The 14,273-nt window shown below is 42.0% G+C and overlaps 13 non-coding genes across 13 annotated transcripts; all 13 read right to left on the bottom strand.

The window, feature by feature from the left end:
• Window positions 1–2,930: 2,930 nt before the first annotated feature.
• Window positions 2,931–3,002, bottom strand: TRNAI-UAU (transfer RNA isoleucine (anticodon UAU)). The gene has a single exon. It is a non-coding gene; the product is annotated as a tRNA-Ile (tRNA).
• A 1,288-nt stretch (window positions 3,003–4,290) lies between these two features.
• Window positions 4,291–4,362, bottom strand: TRNAI-UAU (transfer RNA isoleucine (anticodon UAU)). Its single transcript has one exon. It is a non-coding gene; the product is annotated as a tRNA-Ile (tRNA).
• An 880-nt stretch (window positions 4,363–5,242) lies between these two features.
• TRNAI-UAU (transfer RNA isoleucine (anticodon UAU)) lies at window positions 5,243–5,314 on the bottom strand. Its single transcript has one exon. It is a non-coding gene; the product is annotated as a tRNA-Ile (tRNA).
• A 200-nt stretch (window positions 5,315–5,514) lies between these two features.
• On the bottom strand, window positions 5,515–5,586 carry TRNAI-UAU (transfer RNA isoleucine (anticodon UAU)). Its single transcript has one exon. It is a non-coding gene; the product is annotated as a tRNA-Ile (tRNA).
• Window positions 5,587–6,466: 880 nt separating this feature from the next.
• TRNAI-UAU (transfer RNA isoleucine (anticodon UAU)) lies at window positions 6,467–6,538 on the bottom strand. Its single transcript has one exon. It is a non-coding gene; the product is annotated as a tRNA-Ile (tRNA).
• A 200-nt stretch (window positions 6,539–6,738) lies between these two features.
• On the bottom strand, window positions 6,739–6,810 carry TRNAI-UAU (transfer RNA isoleucine (anticodon UAU)). The gene has a single exon. It is a non-coding gene; the product is annotated as a tRNA-Ile (tRNA).
• An 880-nt stretch (window positions 6,811–7,690) lies between these two features.
• On the bottom strand, window positions 7,691–7,762 carry TRNAI-UAU (transfer RNA isoleucine (anticodon UAU)). The gene has a single exon. It is a non-coding gene; the product is annotated as a tRNA-Ile (tRNA).
• Window positions 7,763–7,962: 200 nt separating this feature from the next.
• Window positions 7,963–8,034, bottom strand: TRNAI-UAU (transfer RNA isoleucine (anticodon UAU)). The gene has a single exon. It is a non-coding gene; the product is annotated as a tRNA-Ile (tRNA).
• A 744-nt stretch (window positions 8,035–8,778) lies between these two features.
• Window positions 8,779–8,850, bottom strand: TRNAI-UAU (transfer RNA isoleucine (anticodon UAU)). The gene has a single exon. It is a non-coding gene; the product is annotated as a tRNA-Ile (tRNA).
• An 880-nt stretch (window positions 8,851–9,730) lies between these two features.
• TRNAI-UAU (transfer RNA isoleucine (anticodon UAU)) lies at window positions 9,731–9,802 on the bottom strand. The gene has a single exon. It is a non-coding gene; the product is annotated as a tRNA-Ile (tRNA).
• A 200-nt stretch (window positions 9,803–10,002) lies between these two features.
• On the bottom strand, window positions 10,003–10,074 carry TRNAI-UAU (transfer RNA isoleucine (anticodon UAU)). Its single transcript has one exon. It is a non-coding gene; the product is annotated as a tRNA-Ile (tRNA).
• Window positions 10,075–10,818: 744 nt separating this feature from the next.
• On the bottom strand, window positions 10,819–10,890 carry TRNAI-UAU (transfer RNA isoleucine (anticodon UAU)). Its single transcript has one exon. It is a non-coding gene; the product is annotated as a tRNA-Ile (tRNA).
• A 1,832-nt stretch (window positions 10,891–12,722) lies between these two features.
• Window positions 12,723–12,794, bottom strand: TRNAI-UAU (transfer RNA isoleucine (anticodon UAU)). The gene has a single exon. It is a non-coding gene; the product is annotated as a tRNA-Ile (tRNA).
• Window positions 12,795–14,273: the final 1,479 nt, after the last annotated feature.

The raw sequence follows: 14,273 nt of genomic DNA, 5'->3' as shown, positions 1-14,273 counted from the left end.
ATTTTAAAACTTTTTTTTATTAATCAGTGGCTTTTGAATACCAATTTCTACCATGGACGCAACTGCTTATGATATTAAACAAATAAAACCCATAAAGCCCTAATAGAACCCACATATAAACTCTAAGGTTCGTTTTATGTCATTTGTAATGTTAATTTCCTAAAAATAAAATATCGCGGAGATATTTTAAATTAAGCGTTTCGTTGGACAGAATCCCATTAGAACTAAATTAAAAACAAATGATAACGTAGTAACTAAATGCCTTTGGGAAATGAACATTTAAGGACGCATCATTTGAAACATTCATCTTTAGTTCAGAAATCTAACCTAAGATTTTTACGACACTTACAATAATCTCTTCCTTTGTTTGAACCCAAGACACTTATTTATATTGCTCTTCTATTGAATTTCTGTCCATTGGAACGATTCATCTTAATGGAATTTCTGTCCATTGGAAAAGCTCGTCTTATTGGGAAAGTAATTTCTGTTCAATGGGTTTCTGCTAAATGAGAGTATACCAAGGTGGCTCTCTTATATCCGGGTTTCACTCGCTTAAAGGGAGGGTGAAAAAGAGAATCAAGTGATTTTATCTGACACGATTGAAGTTTAATTTCAGTGGCGAAATTTCGGGAAACCATCGTGAACAATTCAACTCTCCTTGATTTCTTTTTACCTCTAAGAGTGATTATGACGTCACTGGACCCCTCTGTGTTTGTGTGTCTCTGTTTGTCTAAACGCTCCGGGTTGGAAAATCGGAGCAGAGCGTGGTTTCGATCCACTGACCTCTGGGTTATGGGCACAGCACGCTTCCACTGCGCCACTCTGCTTACATGATCATTGTATGAACAAACTAACTTATATCAAAATAGCAAGTGCTATTTTGCATTAGTTTAGCAGAGCGTGGTTTCGATTCACGGACCTCTGGTTTATGGGCCCAGCACGCTTCCACTGCACCACTCTGCTTACATGATCACTGTAAGAACAAACTATCTTATATTAAAATAGCATATTCTACTTTGCATTAACTTAGCAGAGCGTGGTTTCGATCCACGGACCTCTGGGTTATGGGCCCAGCTCGCTTCCACTGCGCCACTCTGCTTACATGATCATTGTATGAACAAACTAACTTATATCAAAATAGCAAATGCTATTTTGCATTAATTTAGCAGAGCGTGGTTTCGATACACGGACCTCTGGATTATGGGCCCAGCACGCTTCCACTGCGCCACTCTGCTTACATGATCATTGTATGAACAAACTAACTTATATCAAAATAGCAAGTGCTATTTTGCATTAATTTAGCAGAGCGTGGTTTCGATAAACGGACATCTGGGTTATGGGTCCAGCAGGCTCCCACTGGGCACCTCTGCTAACATGATCATTGTATGAACAAACTAACTTATAACAAAATATCAAGTGCTATTTTGCATTAATTTAGCAGAGCGTGGTTTCGATCCACGGACCTCTGGGTTATGGACCCAGCACGCTTCCACTGCGGCACTCAGCTTACATGATCATTGTATGAACTAACTAACTTATATCAAAATAGCAAGTGCTATTTTGCATTAATTTAGCAGAGCATGGTTTCGATCCACGGACCTCTGGGTTATGGGCCCAGCACGCTTCCACTGCGCCACTCTGCTTACATGATCATTGTAAAAACAAACTAACTTATATCAAAATAGCAAATACTATTTTGCATTAATTTAGCAGAGCATGGTTTCGATCCACGTACCTCTGGGTAATGGGCCCAGCACGCTTCCACTACGCCACTCTGCTTACATGATCATTGTATGAACAACTAACTTATATCAAAATAGCAAGTGCTATTTTGCATTAGTTTAGCAGAGCGTGGTTTCGATAAACGGACATCTGGGTTATGGGCCCAGCACGCTTCCACTGCACCACTCTGCTTACATGATCACTGTAAGAACAAACTAACTTATATAAAAATAGCAAGTGCTATTTTGCATTAATTTAGCAGAGCGTTGTTTCGATAAACGGACATCTGGGTTATGGGTCCAGCAGGCTCCCACTGGGCACCTCTGCTAACATGATCATTGTATGAACAAACTAACTTATAACAAAATATCAAGTGCTATTTTGCATTAATTTAGCAGAGCGTGGTTTCGATCCACGGACCTCTGGGTTATGGACCCAGCACGCTTCCACTGCGGCACTCAGCTTACATGATCATTGTATGAACAAACTAACTTATATAAAAATAGCAAATGCTATTTTGCATTAATTTAGCAGAGCATGGTTGCGATCCACGGACCTCTGGGTTATGGGCCCAGCACGCTTCCACTGCGCCACTCTGCTTACATGATCATTGTATGAACAAACTAACTTATATCAAAATAGCAAGTGCTATTTTGCATTAATTTAGCAGAGCGTTGTTTCGATAAACGGACATCTGGGTTATGGGTCCAGCAGGCTCCCACTGGGCACCTCTGCTAACATGATCATTGTATGAACAAACTAACTTATAACAAAATATCAAGTGCTATTTTGCATTAATTTAGCAGAGCGTGGTTTCGATCCACGGACCTCTGGGTTATGGACCCAGCACGCTTCCACTGCGGCACTCAGCTTACATGATCATTGTATGAACAAACTAACTTATATCAAAATAGCAAGTGCTATTTTGCATTAATTTAGCAGAGCGTGTTTTCGATCCACGGACCTCTGGGTTATGGGCCCAGCACGCTTCCACTGCACCACTCTGCTTACATGATCATTGTATGAACAAACTATCTTATATTAAAATAGCATATTCTACTTTGCATTAACTTAGCAGAGCGTGGTTTCGATCCACGGACCTCTGGGTTATGGGCCCAGCACGCTTCCACTGCGCCACTCTATTTACATGATCATTGTATGAACAAACTATCTTATATCAAAATAGCAAATGCTATTTTGCATTAATTTAGCAGAGCATGGTTTCGATCCACGGACCTCTGGGTTATATGCCCAGCACGCTTCCACTGCGCCACTCTGCTTACATGATCATTGTATGAACAAACTAACTTATATCAAAATAGCAAGTGCTATTTTGCATTAATTTAGCAGAGCATGGTTTCGATCCACGGACCTCTGGGTTATGGGCCCAGCACGCTTCCACTGCGACACTCTGCTTACATGATCATTGTATGAACAAACTATCTTATATCAAAATAGCAAATGCTATTTTGCATTAATTTAGCAGAGCATGGTTTCGATCCACGGACCTCTGGGTTATATGCCCAGCACGCTTCCACTACGCCACTCTGCTTACATGATCATTGTATGAACAAACTAACTTATATCAAAATAGCAAGTGCTATTTTGCATTAATTTAGCAGAGCATGGTTTCGATCCACGGACCTCTGGGTTATGGGCCCAGCACGCTTCCACTGCGCCACTCTGCTTACATGATCATTGTAAAAACAAACTAACTTATATCAAAATAGCAAGTGCTATTTTGCATTAGTTTAGCAGAGCGTGGTTTCGATAAACGGACATCTGGGTTATGGGCCTAGCACGCTTCCACTGCGCCACTCTGCTTACATGATCATTGTATGAACAAACTAACTTATATCAAAATAGCAAGTGCTATTTTGCATTAGTTTAGCAGAGCGTGGTTTCGATTCACGGACCTCTGGTTTATGGGCCCAGCACGCTTCCACTGCACCACTCTGCTTACATGATCACTGTAAGAACTAACTAACTTATATAAAAATAGCAAATGCTATTTTGCATTAATTTAGCAGAGCATGGTTGCGATCCACGGACCTCTGGTTTATGGGCCCAGCACGCTTCCACTGCACCACTCTGCTTACATGATCACTGTAAGAACAAACTAACTTATATAAAAATAGCAAATGCTATTTTGCATTAATTTAGCAGAGCGTGGTTTCGATCCACGGACCTCTGGGTTATGGACCCAGCACGCTTCCACTGCGGCACTCAGCTTACATGATCATTGTATGAACAAACTAACTTATATCAAAATAGCAAGTGCTATTTTGCATTAATTTAGCAGAGCGTGTTTTCGATCCACGGACCTCTGGGTTATGGGCCCAGCACGCTTCCACTGCACCACTCTGCTTACATGATCATTGTATGAACAAACTATCTTATATTAAAATAGCATATTCTACTTTGCATTAACTTAGCAGAGCGTGGTTTCGATCCACGGACCTCTGGGTTATGGGCCCAGCACGCTTCCACTGCGCCACTCTATTTACATGATCATTGTATGAACAAACTATCTTATATCAAAATAGCAAATGCTATTTTGCATTAATTTAGCAGAGCATGGTTTCGATCCACGGACCTCTGGGTTATATGCCCAGCACGCTTCCACTGCGCCACTCTGCTTACATGATCATTGTATGAACAAACTAACTTATATCAAAATAGCAAGTGCTATTTTGCATTAATTTAGCAGAGCATGGTTTCGATCCACGGACCTCTGGGTTATGGGCCCAGCACGCTTCTACTGCGACACTCTGCTGACATGATCATTGTATGAACAAACTATCTTATATCAAAATAGCAAATGCTATTTTGCATTAATTTAGCAGAGCATGGTTTCGATCCACGGACCTCTGGGTTATATGCCCAGCACGCTTCCACTACGCCACTCTGCTTACATGATCATTGTATGAACAAACTAACTTATATCAAAATAGCAAGTGCTATTTTGCATTAGTTTAGCAGAGCGTGGTTTCGATTCACGGACCTCTGGTTTATGGGTCCAGCAGGCTCCCACTGGGCACCTCTGCTAACATGATCATTGTATGAACAAACTAACTTATAACAAAATATCAAGTGCTACTTTGCATTAATTTAGCAGAGCGTGGTTTCGATCCACGGACCTCTGGGTTATGGACCCAGCACGCTTCCACTGCGGCACTCAGCTTACATGATCATTGTATGAACAAACTAACTTATATCAAAATAGCAAGTGCTATTTTGCATTAATTTAGCAGAGCGTGTTTTCGATACACGGACCTCTGGGTTATGGGCCCAGCACGCTTCCACTGCACCACTCTGCTTACATGATCATTGTATGAACAAACTATCTTATATTAAAATAGCATATTCTACTTTGCATTAACTTAGCAGAGCGTGGTTTCGATCCACGGACCTCTGGGTTATGGGCCCAGCACGCTTCCACTGCGCCACTCTATTTACATGATCATTGTATGAACAAACTATCTTATATCAAAATAGCAAATGCTATTTTGCATTAATTTAGCAGAGCATGGTTTCGATCCACGGACCTCTGGGTTATATGCCCAGCACGCTTCCACTGCGCCACTCTGCTTACATGATCATTGTATGAACAAACTAACTTATATCAAAATAGCAAGTGCTATTTTGCATTAATTTAGCAGAGCATGGTTTCGATCCACGGACCTCTGGGTTATGGGCCCAGCACGCTTCTACTGCGACACTCTGCTGACATGATCATTGTATGAACAAACTATCTTATATCAAAATAGCAAATGCTATTTTGCATTAATTTAGCAGAGCATGGTTTCGATCCACGGACCTCTGGGTTATATGCCCAGCACGCTTCCACTGCGCCACTCTGCTTACATGATCATTGTATGAACAAACTAACTTATATCAAAATAGCAAGTGCTATTTTGCATTAATTTAGCAGAGCATGGTTTCGATCCACGGACCTCTGGGTTATGGGCCCAGCACGCTTCCACTGCGCCACTCTGCTTACATGATCATTGTAAAAACAAACTAACTTATATCAAAATAGCAAATGCTATTTTGCATTAATTTAGCAGAGCATGGTTTCGATCCACGTACCTCTGGGTTATGGGCCCAGCACGCTTCCACTACGCCACTCTGCTTACATGATCATTGTATGAACAAACTAACTTATATCAAAATAGCAAGTGCTATTTTGCATTAGTTTAGCAGAGCGTGGTTTCGATTCACGGACCTCTGGTTTATGGGTCCAGCAGGCTCCCACTGGGCACCTCTGCTAACATGATCATTGTATGAACAAACTAACTTATAACAAAATATCAAGTGCTACTTTGCATTAATTTAGCAGAGCGTGGTTTCGATCCACGGACCTCTGGGTTATGGACCCAGCACGCTTCCACTGCGGCACTCAGCTTACATGATCATTGTATGAACAAACTAACTTATATCAAAATAGCAAGTGCTATTTTGCATTAATTTAGCAGAGCGTGTTTTCGATCCACGGACCTCTGGGTTATGGGCCCAGCACGCTTCCACTGCACCACTCTGCTTACATGATCATTGTATGAACAAACTATCTTATATTAAAATAGCATATTCTACTTTGCATTAACTTAGCAGAGCGTGGTTTCGATCCACGGACCTCTGGGTTATGGGCCCAGCACGCTTCCACTGCGCCACTCTATTTACATGATCATTGTATGAACAAACTATCTTATATCAAAATAGCAAATGCTATTTTGCATTAATTTAGCAGAGCATGGTTTCGATCCACGGACCTCTGGGTTATATGCCCAGCACGCTTCCACTGCGCCACTCTGCTTACATGATCATTGTATGAACAAACTAACTTATATCAAAATAGCAAGTGCTATTTTGCATTAACTTAGCAGAGCATGGTTTCGATCCACGGACCTCTGGGTTATGGGCCCAGCACGCTTCCACTGCGACACTCTGCTTACATGATCATTGTATGAACACACTATCTTATATCAAAATAGCAAATGCTATTTTGCATTAATTTAGCAGAGCATGGTTTCGATCCACGGACCTCTGGGTTATATGCCCAGCACGCTTCCACTGCGCCACTCTGCTTACATGATCATTGTATGAACAAACTAACTTATATCAAAATAGCAAGTGCTATTTTGCATTAATTTAGCAGAGCATGGTTTCGATCCACGGACCTCTGGGTTATGGGCCCAGCACGCTTCCACTGCGCCACTCTGCTTACATGATCATTGTAAAAACAAACTAACTTATATCAAAATAGCAAATGCTATTTTGCATTAATTTAGCAGAGCATGGTTTCGATCCACGTACCTCTGGGTTATGGGCCCAGCACGCTTCCACTACGCCACTCTGCTTACATGATCATTGTATGAACAAACTAACTTATATCAAAATAGCAAGTGCTATTTTGCATTAGTTTAGCAGAGCGTGGTTTCGATTCACGGACCTCTGGTTTATGGGTCCAGCAGGCTCCAACTGGGCACCTCTGCTAACATGATCATTGTATGAACAAACTAACTTATAACAAAATATCAAGTGCTACTTTGCATTAATTTAGCAGAGCGTGGTTTCGATCCACGGACCTCTGGGTTATGGACCCAGCACGCTTCCACTGCGGCACTCAGCTTACATGATCATTGTATGAACAAACTAACTTATATCAAAATAGCAAGTGCTATTTTGCATTAATTTAGCAGAGCGTGTTTTCGATCCACGGACCTCTGGGTTATGGGCCCAGCACGCTTCCACTGCACCACTCTGCTTACATGATCATTGTATGAACAAACTATCTTATATTAAAATAGCATATTCTACTTTGCATTAACTTAGCAGAGCGTGGTTTCGATCCACGGACCTCTGGGTTATGGGCCCAGCACGCTTCCACTGCGCCACTCTATTTACATGATCATTGTATGAACAAACTATCTTATATCAAAATAGCAAATGCTATTTTGCATTAATTTAGCAGAGCATGGTTTCGATCCACGGACCTCTGGGTTATATGCCCAGCACGCTTCCACTGCGCCACTCTGCTTACATGATCATTGTATGAACAAACTAACTTATATCAAAATAGCAAGTGCTATTTTGCATTAACTTAGCAGAGCATGGTTTCGATCCACGGACCTCTGGGTTATGGGCCCAGCACGCTTCCACTGCGACACTCTGCTTACATGATCATTGTATGAACAAACTATCTTATATCAAAATAGCAAATGCTATTTTGCATTAATTTAGCAGAGCATGGTTTCGATCCACGGACCTCTGGGTTATATGCCCAGCACGCTTCCACTGCGCCACTCTGCTTACATGATCATTGTATGAACAAACTAACTTATATCAAAATAGCAAGTGCTATTTTGCATTAATTTAGCAGAGCATGGTTTCGATCCACGGACCTCTGGGTTATGGGCCCAGCACGCTTCCACTGCGCCACTCTGCTTACATGATCATTGTATGAACAATCTAACTTATATCAAAATAGCAAGTGCTATTTTGCATTAATTTAGCAGAGCATGGTTTCGATCCACGGACCTCTGGGTTATGGGCCCAGCACGCTTCCACTGCGACACTCTGCTTACATGATCATTGTATGAACAAACTATCTTATATCAAAATAGCAAATGCTATTTTGCATTAATTTAGCAGAGCATGGTTTCGATCCACGGACCTCTGGGTTATGGTCCCAGCACGCTTCCACTGCGCCACTCTGCTTACATGATCATTGTATGAACAAACTAACTTATATCAAAATAGCAAGTGCTATTTTGCATTAATTTAGCAGAGCATGGTTTCGATCCACGGACCTCTGGGTTATGGGCGCAGCACGCTTCCACTGCGCCACTCTGCTTACATGATCATTGTATGAACAAACTAACTTATATCAAAATAGCAAGTGCTATTTTGCATTAATTTAGCAGAGCATGGTTTCGATCCACGGACCTCTGGGTTATGGGCCCAGCACGCTTCCACTGCGACATTCTGCTTACATGATCATTGTATGAACAAACTATCTTATATCAAAATAGCAAATGCTATTTTGCATTAATTTAGCAGAGCATGGTTTCGATCCACGGACCTCTGGGTTATATGCCCAGCACGCTTCCACTGCGCCACTCTGCTTACATGATCATTGTATGAACAAACTAACTTATATCAAAATAGCAAGTGCTATTTTGCATTAATTTAGCAGAGCATGGTTTCGATCCACGGACCTCTGGGTTATGGGCCCAGCACGCTTCCACTGCGCCACTCTGCTTACATGATCAGTGTAAGAACTAACTAACTTATATGAAAATAGCAAATGCTATTTTGCATTAATTTAGCAGAGCATGGTTTCGATCCACGTACCTCTGGGTTATGGGCCCAGCACGCTTCCACTACGCCACTCTGCTTACATGATCATTGTATGAACAAACTAACTTATATCAAAATAGCAAGTGCTATTTTGCATTAGTTTAGCAGAGCGTGGTTTCGATAAACGGACATCTGGGTTATGGGCCCAGCACGCTTCCACTGCGCCACTCTGCTTACATGATCATTGTATGAACAAACTAACTTATATCAAAATAGCAAGTGCTATTTTGCATTAGTTTAGCAGAGCGTGGTTTCGATTCACGGACCTCTGGTTTATGGGCCCAGCACGCTTCCACTGCACCACTCTGCTTACCTGATCACTGTAAGAACAAACTAACTTATATAAAAATAGCAAATGCTATTTTGCATTAATTTAGCAGAGCATGGTTGCGATCCACGGACCTCTGGGTTATGGGCCCAGCACGCTTCCACTGCGCCACTCTGCTTACATGATCATTGTATGAACAAACTAACTTATATCAAAATAGCAAGTGCTATTTTGCATTAATTTAGCAGAGCGTTGTTTCGATAAACGGACATCTGGGTTATGGGTCCAGCAGGCTCCCACTGGGCACCTCTGCTAACATGATCATTGTATGAACAAACTAACTTATAACAAAATATCAAGTGCTACTTTGCATTAATTAAGCAGAGCGTGGTTTCGATCCACGGACCTCTGGGTTATATGCCCAGCACGCTTCCACTGCGCCACTCTGCTTACATGATCATTGTATGAACAAACTAACTTATATCAAAATAGCAAGTGCTATTTTGCATTAACTTAGCAGAGCATGGTTTCGATCCACGGACCTCTGGGTTATGGGCCCAGCACGCTTCCACTGCGACACTCTGCTTACATGATCATTGTATGAACAAACTATCTTATATCAAAATAGCAAATGCTATTTTGCATTAATTTAGCAGAGCATGGTTTCGATCCACGGACCTCTGGGTTATATGCCCAGCACGCTTCCACTGCGCCACTCTGCTTACATGATCATTGTATGAACAAACTAACTTATATCAAAATAGCAAGTGCTATTTTGCATTAATTTAGCAGAGCATGGTTTCGATCCACGGACCTCTGGGTTATGGGCCCAGCACGCTTCCACTGCGCCACTCTGCTTACATGATCATTGTATGAACAATCTAACTTATATCAAAATAGCAAGTGCTATTTTGCATTAATTTAGCAGAGCATGGTTTCGATCCACGGACCTCTGGGTTATGGGCCCAGCACGCTTCCACTGCGACACTCTGCTTACATGATCATTGTATGAACAAACTATCTTATATCAAAATAGCAAATGCTATTTTGCATTAATTTAGCAGAGCATGGTTTCGATCCACGGACCTCTGGGTTATGGTCCCAGCACGCTTCCACTGCGCCACTCTGCTTACATGATCATTGTATGAACAAACTAACTTATATCAAAATAGCAAGTGCTATTTTGCATTAATTTAGCAGAGCATGGTTTCGATCCACGGACCTCTGGGTTATGGGCGCAGCACGCTTCCACTGCGCCACTCTGCTTACATGATCATTGTATGAACAAACTAACTTATATCAAAATAGCAAGTGCTATTTTGCATTAATTTAGCAGAGCATGGTTTCGATCCACGGACCTCTGGGTTATGGGCCCAGCACGCTTCCACTGCGACATTCTGCTTACATGATCATTGTATGAACAAACTATCTTATATCAAAATAGCAAATGCTATTTTGCATTAATTTAGCAGAGCATGGTTTCGATCCACGGACCTCTGGGTTATATGCCCAGCACGCTTCCACTGCGCCACTCTGCTTACATGATCATTGTATGAACAAACTAACTTATATCAAAATAGCAAGTGCTATTTTGCATTAATTTAGCAGAGCATGGTTTCGATCCACGGACCTCTGGGTTATGGGCCCAGCACGCTTCCACTGCGCCACTCTGCTTACATGATCATTGTAAGAACTAACTAACTTATATGAAAATAGCAAATGCTATTTTGCATTAATTTAGCAGAGCATGGTTTCGATCCACGTACCTCTGGGTTATGGGCCCAGCACGCTTCCACTACGCCACTCTGCTTACATGATCATTGTATGAACAAACTAACTTATATCAAAATAGCAAGTGCTATTTTGCATTAGTTTAGCAGAGCGTGGTTTCGATAAACGGACATCTGGGTTATGGGCCCAGCACGCTTCCACTGCGCCACTCTGCTTACATGATCATTGTATGAACAAACTAACTTATATCAAAATAGCAAGTGCTATTTTGCATTAGTTTAGCAGAGCGTGGTTTCGATTCACGGACCTCTGGTTTATGGGCCCAGCACGCTTCCACTGCACCACTCTGCTTACATGATCACTGTAAGAACAAACTAACTTATATAAAAATAGCAAATGCTATTTTGCATTAATTTAGCAGAGCGTGGTTTCGATAAACGGACATCTGGGTTATGGGTCCAGCAGGCTCCCACTGGGCACCTCTGTTAACATGATCATTGTATGAACAAACTAACTTATAACAAAATATCAAGTGCTATTTTGCATTAATTTAGCAGAGCGTGGTTTCGATCCACGGACCTCTGGGTTATGGACCCAGCACGCTTCCACTGCGGCACTCAGCTTACATGATCATTGTATGAACAAACTAACTTATATCAAAATAGCAAGTGCTATTTTGCATTAATTTAGCAGAGCGTGTTTTCGATCCACGGACCTCTGGGTTATGGGCCCAGCACGCTTCCACTGCACCACTCTGCTTACATGATCATTGTATGAACAAACTATCTTATATTAAAATAGCATATTCTACTTTGCATTAACTCAGCAGAGCGTGGTTTCGATCCACGGACCTCTGGGTTATGGGCCCAGCACGCTTCCACTGCGCCACTCTGCTTACATGATCATTGTAAGAACTAACTAACTTATATGAAAATAGCAAATGCTATTTTGCATTAATTTAGCAGAGCATGGTTGCGATCCACGGACCTCTGGGTTATGGGCCCAGCACGCTTCCACTGCGCCACTCTGCTTACATGATCATTGTATGAACAAACTAACTTATATCAAAATAGCAAGTGCTATTTTGCATTAGTTTAGCAGAGCGTGGTTTCGATTCACGGACCTCTGGTTTATGGGCCCAGCACGCTTCCACTGCACCACTCTGCTTACATGATCACTGTAAGAACAAACTAACTTATATAAAAATAGCAAATGCTATTTTGCATTAATTTAGCAGAGCATGGTTGCGATCCACGGACCTCTGGGTTATGGGCCCAGCACGCTTCCACTGCGCCACTCTGCTTACATGATCATTGTATGAACAAACTAACTTATATCAAAATAGCAAGTGCTATTTTGCATTAATTTAGCAGAGCGTTGTTTCGATAAACGGACATCTGGGTTATGGGTCCAGCAGGCTCCCACTGGGCACCTCTGCTAACATGATCATTGTATGAACAAACTAACTTATAACAAAATATCAAGTGCTACTTTGCATTAATTAAGCAGAGCGTGGTTTCGATCCACGGACCTCTGGGTTATGGACCCAGCACGCTTCCTCTGCGGCACTCTGCTTACATGATCATTGTATGAACAAACTATCTTATATCAAAATAGCAAATGCTATTTTGCATTAATTTAGCAGAGCATGGTTTCGATCCACGGACCTCTGGGTTATATGCCCAGCACGCTTCCACTGCGCCACTCTGCTTACATGATCATTGTATGAACAAACTAACTTATATCAAAATAGCAAGTGCTATTTTGCATTAATTTAGCAGAGCATGGTTTCGATCCACGGACCTCTGGGTTATGGGCCCAGCACGCTTCCACTGCGCCACTCTGCTTACATGATCATTGTAAAAACAAACTAACTTATATCAAAATAGCAAATGCTATTTTGCATTAATTTAGCAGAGCATGGTTTCGATCCACGTACCTCTGGGTTATGGGCCCAGCACGCTTCCACTACGCCACTCTGCTTACATGATCATTGTATGAACAAACTAACTTATATCAAAATAGCAAGTGCTATTTTGCATTAGTTTAGCAGAGCGTGGTTTCGATAAACGGACATCTGGGTTATGGGCCCAGCACGCTTCCACTGCGCCACTCTGCTTACATGATCATTGTATGAACAAACTAACTTATATCAAAATAGCAAGTGCTATTTTGCATTAGTTTAGCAGAGCGTGGTTTCGATTCACGGACCTCTGGTTTATGGGCCCAGCACGCTTCCACTGCACCACTCTGCTTACATGATCACTGTAAGAACAAACTAACTTATATAAAAATAGCAAATGCTATTTTGCATTAATTTAGCAGAGCGTGGTTTCGATAAACGGACATCTGGGTTATGGGTCCAGCAGGCTCCCACTGGGCACCTCTGTTAACATGATCATTGTATGAACAAACTAACTTATAACAAAATATCAAGTGCTATTTTGCATTAATTTAGCAGAGCGTGGTTTCGATCCACGGACCTCTGGGTTATGGACCCAGCACGCTTCCACTGCGGCACTCAGCTTACATGATCATTGTATGAACAAACTAACTTATATCAAAATAGCAAGTGCTATTTTGCATTAATTTAGCAGAGCGTGTTTTCGATCCACGGACCTCTGGGTTATGGGCCCAGCACGCTTCCACTGCACCACTCTGCTTACATGATCATTGTATGAACAAACTATCTTATATTAAAATAGCATATTCTACTTTGCATTAACTCAGCAGAGCGTGGTTTCGATCCACGGACCTCTGGGTTATGGGCCCAGCACGCTTCCACTGCGCCACTCTGCTTACATGATCATTGTAAGAACTAACTAACTTATATGAAAATAGCAAATGCTATTTTGCATTAATTTAGCAGAGCATGGTTTCGATCCACGTACCTCTGGGTTATGGGCCCAGCACGCTTCCACTACGCCACTCTGCTTACATGATCATTGTATGAACAAACTAACTTATATCAAAATAGCAAGTGCTATTTTGCATTAGTTTAGCAGAGCGTGGTTTCGATAAACGGACATCTGGGTTATGGGCCCAGCACGCTTCCACTGCGCCACTCTGCTTACATGATCATTGTATGAACAAACTAACCTATATCAAAATAGCAAGTGCTATTTTGCATTAGTTTAGCAGAGCGTGGTTTCGATTCACGGACCTCTGGTTTATGGGCCCAGCACGCTTC

Source organism: Phalangium opilio, unplaced genomic scaffold (assembly GCF_054372755.1).
Source record: "Phalangium opilio isolate 3A_F unplaced genomic scaffold, DU_Popi_V2 ptg000013l_1, whole genome shotgun sequence".
In the NCBI taxonomy this organism is placed as follows: Eukaryota; Metazoa; Arthropoda; class Arachnida; order Opiliones; family Phalangiidae; genus Phalangium; species Phalangium opilio.
This window is presented reverse-complemented; position numbering and strand designations above follow the sequence as displayed.